Source organism: Rattus norvegicus, chromosome 4 (genome assembly GCF_021556685.1).
Source record: "Rattus norvegicus strain SHRSP/BbbUtx chromosome 4, alternate assembly SHRSP_T2T, whole genome shotgun sequence".
Lineage (NCBI taxonomy): Eukaryota > Metazoa > Chordata > Mammalia > Rodentia > Muridae > Rattus > Rattus norvegicus.
The window spans coordinates 106,192,182-106,199,141 of record NC_141537.1 but is presented as its reverse complement, the minus strand read 5'-3'; the positions used below and the strand labels follow the sequence as shown (position 1 = coordinate 106,199,141).

The following is a 6,960-nucleotide window of genomic DNA, read 5'->3' as shown; positions in this document are numbered from 1 at the left end:
CCTCACGCAACTCCAGTCCCCACGTGTTATGAAAAAAAGCTGTGAACCTCAGTATTATGACTTAAAAGAGAACAAAACTGAAAACATTTCCCCTCTAAACCTTGTTGCAACGGCCGTCAAAAGAGAAAGACCAGCCTGTGGCTGACTGAGACGCAGGAAACCACACCCTCGAATCTTAGATTTGTAAGACATCTATATAGTGCACAAAACAAAAACAAAATCCCACTGGGGCATGTGTAGCCCTGGGCTCCTTGCATCCCAGAACCTATGGCGTCCATGCTTTTCCGAAATGACACTTCAGCAGCCCAGCCATAGTGATACCAAGCAAACTTGCCTCGGGTTGCCCTTTTCATTCCATTCGTGTTCATTGAGCACCCATCACTGCCAGACACTGAGAATACAGCTGCAAATGCAATGGACAGGAACCCATTCGAGACCACGTGACTGGGATGGGAAGGCAGCAAGGATAGTTTTGAGCAGATCAGATTAAGTGCTGCAGAGAAAACAACAAGGAAAGTAGACAAGAAGGATGAGTTTGATCCGCAAAGGGCACATCAAGAGACATCTGAGTCAAGACTGGATGGAAGTAAGGGACCACGCATGTGGATAAATGGGGAAGAACTTTCCAGAAAGAAGAAAGATTAAAAGAAAAGCTAGCAGGCTGGAAAAGCAAAGAGTAGTCAAGGGGTCTGTCCTTGTAGGGGTGTTGGGGTCGTTTGCTGTTCATGACTTCATCTCTGTAATCCTAGAATAGCCTCAAACATTCAGCTGAGGGTGACCCGAAACCTGACTCTCCCTTCTGTATCCCTAAAGTGCTTGGATTACAAGCCTGTGCCACCACTTCCATTTTATGCCTTGCTGGGGAGAGCCCAAGGCTTCATGCACGCTGAGCAAGCGCTCTGTCAACTGAGCTACGTCCCCAGCCCCTGTTTGAATATTGATATTGAAAAGATAGATACAACCGACCAAATGCTCAGGGGGATCCTGTAATGCCTGAAGCAGGACGGGGCTCTCTTACAACTGACCCAAACAAGCTCACAGTCACGTGGGCCTGCAGAATTGGATCCTTATCACTACACCGAACCGGAGACCAGAGTCCAGAACTTTCATTCTAGGGTCTCAACACACTCTCCCCTTCCCCATAACCTACCCACGATCTTCCTCTCCAACGTGCAAGTAAAGCATGTAGCCCAGTTTTCAGACTCACCCTCTGCCCTCTTCAGGAACTAAGAGGAGGTAAGCACACAGAACATCATAGTCATTCTCAGTGTACGGCCCTGGGACCTGCCAGGATTCCCCAAACCTGTTCCGGGAAAGCAGTAAAGTCAAAATTATTTTCATAAGCCAAGCATGGCTGTGCACTCTAGAGACTGAGGGAAGAGGACGGTGACTTGGAGATTACCCTGGACTGTATGGGGAGTTAGATGCAGGCCAGCCTAGACTACACAGTAAGACACTGTCTCAAACACCAAAGCCGATAAACAAAGACCGTTCTCAGACCTGTTGAGAGAGCCTTCTCAGCAGTGGGCAAAGGGCCTTATTACCAAACCTGATGACCTGAGTTTAATCCCAGGAATCCACACGGTGGAGAGACCCCAACTCCAACAAGCTGTTCTCTGACATCCGCAGGTTCAAAGTGGCAAGTACACCTCTCGCCCGTCACCCTACCCCATCCCACACACAATCAATGCTTTAAAAAAGACTCGTAATGTCCTTGGGTTAGCAGGACAAGAGTGCCAACCCCTTGTTATTTGTCCCCAGAGTAGTGATACTCACAGGGGTGACCCAAGACCATCGGAAAGCACATACAATACAATCCATGGTGGTGGTGGTAAAGTTACAGTTATGAAGTATCAGTGAAAATAATTTTATGGATCGGGGTCACCATGACATGAGGAACTGTGTTAGGAAGGCTGAGAACCACTGTTCCAGGGGAAAGGTGGACGCAAAATGAAGGAGAAGTACTTGAGTGAGAAAGTACCAGAGAAGGTTCCTTCGGAGCTGGAGTTGTAGGTAGGTGTGAGCAGCCCAGGGTGGGGGCTGGAACTGAACCCAGGTCCTCTGGAATAGAAGTTCACTCTTCCCATTGAGTCATCTCTTCAACACCAATGGATGAGTTTTACTATCCGTAACTATCTTATTGCCCATCTAAGAATGCTTACCTTGGTGGTTTGGCAGGGGGACCAGCCTTATGGAAGAAGTGGGAGGGGAATAGGATACGGGACTTATGGTCAGGAAATTGGGAAAGGGAATAACGTTTGAAATGTAAATAAAAAATATCCAATTTTAAAAAAGAGAGTGTTTATCTTAGTATTCCATGCATGCTTAATACATACTAGGTTTTTTTTTTGTTTGTTTTGTTTTTTGTTTTTTGTTGTTGGTGTTGTTGGTGTTGTTGGTGGTGGTGTTGTTTTGTCCTTTGGGTACTAGAAGCTTCTCCACTCATTTCTTTGTCACTCTTGCTAAATACCTGGGTGCTTCTGTACAGGTATGCCTCTTGGCTCCAGAGAGCTTCCTGGTCATCTCACTATTTCTGAACATACCTAGGGAGTTCTCTAAACCCCCTTCCCCTGGTTAGTTAACTCAGAATCTCTGAAAAATGTGACCAAACCCTAACAATCTGAAATCCACATTAGGGTTGAGGTGTTAGCGCCATGGGTAAAATGCTTGCTGTATAAGGGAAAGGATCTGAGTTCAAGTCCCCAGGACCCACATAAAGCTGGACACAGTAGCATGTATCTATAATCCCAATTCTCCTACAACAAGATGTGAGGTAGAGACAGAAGAATGCCAGGAAGCTCTTGGATTAGCTAGCCCCGTGTGCACAGCAGAAAACACAAGACCATACTTCAAATGAATGGAAAGTAAGGACCAGCACCTAAAGTTGTCCTCCAACCTCCACATGTGCTCTATGACACATGTGTGCCTCTACTCAGACATTAGAACACACACACATACATACACGTTTAATGAATTAATAATAAACTATATTAAATTAAACCTTTCCTGGACATTTTAGAGCTCAACCAAGCAATTGGGATCCAGAGGCTAACAGATAAATAATGAGTGTGCCAAGTCCATCCTTCTAGTCCAACTCCGCTGGAATTGTCCAAACAAAACTAAACTTCAGAAGAGTTTACTTAAGAGCAGCTTAGCAAAGACCTGGAGGTCTGAGAGAAGGAGTGTGGTCACAGAACTGAATCAAGGCCATAAGGATGAGAGAAAGAGAGACAGAGACGGAGACAGACAGAGAGAGAGAGACAGAGAGACAGAGAGGCAGAGAGACAGAGAGACAGAGACGAAGAAACAGAAACACAGACAGACAGACAGACAGACAGACAGACAGACAGACAGACAGACATTGAAGCCAGAGGGGAGGGCACCAGAGCTGCAGCAGTAAGGAAGCAAACAAAGGTCCTGCAGAGCCCAGGAGAGGTTTGTACAGCCAAATGCATGCTTTGCTCAGCTCACTGGACTGCAGGCCGGAGAGGAAGTCAGAGGGAGGAAAAGTCGAAAGTGAAAGTGGTGACATGAATTAAGCGAGACTTGGGGGACCTGGTGAGGCTCTGGCAGAGGTAGAGGAGAAACGATGACACATTGCAGAAGCCACACCCATCCTATTCCATGGTTGACTGAACACTGGGGGAGAGAATGAAGTAGAAACTTCCGGGAACTAGCTCCCAGACAGACAGATCTGCAGATCACACCCTCTGGCCACCACACTGCAGCCACAGTGATTAAGATGTGAAAACACGTAAGTCTCCAGTTGCACAAGCATCTCAAAGGTCCTTCCGTTTCCCCATGCTCCGAGCAATGACTGCCCTCCAAGGCATTTACATTTCTCCCATAGCTTAGTGCTGTGCCCAGCCTGGCTTGGAGAAGCTCCTTTGTGCAGAGGGCTACTGCTAATGCAGACTCAGCTCCTGTCAAATAAATGACTGCAGAGCACACGCCCTTAACAGCACATCTCTGTGCCCACCTCTAACACCCAGGGCATGTGGAGAGAGATGGGGTGGGAAGATCATAAGAGCTGAAGAATGGAGGGCAGTGTTCTGAAAAGCTGTCCCCTAGCAATGGCACGGCTGTGTCAATCACAGACACGCAATAGACATGGTCACTAGCATAAGACCTGCCCAAAGATTGAAGGAGGAAAGGGGGCAGTGGCTGGGAAAAGGAAGAGAACAGCCGCCAGAGTCTGACCAATACAGAGGCAGATGCTCACAGTCAACCATCAGACTGAGCGCAGGGACCCAGTGAGGAGTTAGAGAAAGGACTAAAGGAGCTGAAGGGGTTTGCAACCTCATAGGAAGAACAACATCAACCAACCAGACCCCCCTCCCAGAGCTCCCAGGGACTAAACCACCAGCCAAAGAGTACACATGGAAGGGACCCATGGCTCCAGCCACATATGTAGCAGAGGATGGTATCAATGGGAGGAGAGGTCCTTGGTCCGGTGGAGGCTCAATGCCCCAGTGTAAGGGAATGCCAGGATGGGGAGGCAGGAGGGAATGGGTGAGTGGGTAGGGGACCATCCTCATATAAGCAGGAGGAGGGGGGATGGGATACAGGGTTTGTGGAGGGGAAATCGGGAAGGGGGATAGCATTTGAAAGGCAAATAAAGCTTTGCGCAGTGGCAGTATCATAGCCAATGAAGTTTATCCGAGGCGCGATTATTGCTAATTGAAAGGCAAATAAATAAAATAGCCAATAAAAATAAAGAATGAGACCAGGAAAACAAGGCTTTCAGGGATGCAACACAATGCATTCATCATGTGGGAAACTGTCAATGGAATAAAATGATAATTTAAAAACAAAATAGCCTGTCTGTGATGGTGAACGCTTTAATCCAAGCCCTTGGGAGGCTAAGGTAGGCAGGTCTGTGAGGCCAGTCAAGTCTACATCGTGAGTTCCAGGGCAGCCAGAGCTACTTACAGAGATCCTGTCTCTAAATAAGTAAATCAAAAACAAACAAACAAAAGCACTAACTTCCAGATCTCCTGTCTACAAACTTTTCCCTGATTCCGGAAACTTTTTGATCTTTGGGCTTTTCCAGCCCTGCCCTGCAGAGTGTCCTATCTCAGGCAGTTTCCCCTTTAGCCTGTGCGTGACAAAAAAGAACTCTAGTCTAAGAAGGGTCAGAACTGGTCCCCTCTCATCTCTTTAGCCCTGCAGCCTCAGGCAAGTCACGTAACGCTCTGAACTTTGCCTTGGTCATCTGCAAAATGAGCAGCAGAGCATTCGCCCCCAGTGCGGGAATGGGGATGTCAGGATGTCATAAAGCTCAGAGATAGCAGACTGTGGTGGTGCACACCTGCCCACGCACAGCACTCAGGAGGCTGAGCCAGCAGGATAGCAATCCAGGCCAGCCTGGGCTGCAGGAGTGAGGCTGACCCAAACAAAGAGGTGTGTGTGTGTGTGTGTGTGTGTGTGTGTGTGTGTGTGTGTGTGTGCGCGTGTGTGTCAGTGTGTGCGTGTGTGTCAGTGTGTGTGTGTCTGTCCGTGTATGCGTGTCTGTCTGTCTGTCTGTCCATGTGTGTGTCTGTCTGTCTGTCCGTGTGTGTCTGTCCGTGTATGCGTGTGTCTGTGTCTGTCTGTCTGTGTGTGTGTCTGTCTGTCTGTCTGTCCGTGTGTGTGTGTGTGTGTGTGTGTGTGTGTGTGTGATTTCAAATGCAGGTGTGCTTAACGTGCCCAAATTGGACAGTATACATAACAGTGACCAAAACGCTCCAGTTTTTGTTATAGACATTTACGCAATTGAAAGATAAAAGCTAGGGCTAGTGAGATGGCTCCTTGGTAAAAACACAGCACTTGCCACCAAAGATGATAACCTGAGTCTGATCCCACTCTGACACACACACACAGAGACACACAGAGACACACAGACACACACACATACACACACACACACACACACACACACACATATACACAGCATAAATACATTTTTAAACAATAAGTTAATAAAAGCCAGTTAGGGCTACATGAAACCCTAACTGAAAAAAAATTTTTTTTTAATTCTTTTTTTTTTTTCGGAGCTGGGGACCGAACCCAGAGCCTTGCGCTTCCTAGGCAAGCGTTCTACCACTGAGCTACATCCCCAACCCCTGAAAAAAAAATTAAAATTAAAGCCAGGCCTGGTGGTACGTGCCCTTAATCCCAACACTCAGGAGGCAGAGGCAGGTGAGTCTCTGTGAGTTCAAGGCCAGCATGGTCTACATAGAGAATTCTTATCTCCAAAACAACAAGCCAGGCACGTGGGAGGTAGTCAAGAGGATCAGAACCCACTCTGCTACATGGCCAGTTTTAGGACAGCCTGGACTAGACTACAGAAGATCTTGTTTCTCTCTCCCTCTCCCTCCTCTTCCACCTTTCCCTCCCCCTCCCCCTTTCCCCTCCACCTTTCCCTCTCTCTTTCTTTCTTTCTCTCTCTGTAAATATTATTTTCAGACAGGGTTTGACTATGTAGCACAGACTGGCCTGTAACTCATTGTGGGGTCCCGGCTAACCTCCCACTCCTGATCTTCCCTCAAATTCCCAAGACCTAGGACCACCACCATGTACCTCCATGCCCAACTATGAACACTTAAAAGTAAACTAAAAACCACTGGATGCATTTCACCTCTCAAACTAGTGAAAACAAAAGCTTGTCAACAACCAGTAGGAACATCAAGATCTTTCGTATGGCACTTTGCACTATTTAAAGTGTGTGTGTGCCTTTTGACCTCCAAATTGCACAATAGCAACATGGCCTAAGGAAATATTGACTCCTGTGTACAGATATGTGGTGAGGGGGCTGGGGTGGGGTGGGGAGGAGAAAGAGATAGGAAAGGGGTAAGGAAAGAAAGTGGAGACAAAAGAGAGAGGGTGAAGAATAGAGAAAAAAAAAAGGAAAGGAGAAAGGGGAAGGGAGACAGTTGCAAGTTAGGCTCAGTGACTGCAACAGAGGAGAGCAGCAGCAGG

The 6,960-nt window shown here is 47.4% G+C and overlaps 1 pseudogene; it reads left to right on the top strand.

The window, feature by feature from the left end:
- Positions 1-4,619: 4,619 nt before the first annotated feature.
- Positions 4,620-4,687, top strand: LOC120102777 (U4 spliceosomal RNA; annotated as a pseudogene).
- The last annotated feature ends 2,273 nt before the right edge of the window (positions 4,688-6,960 follow it).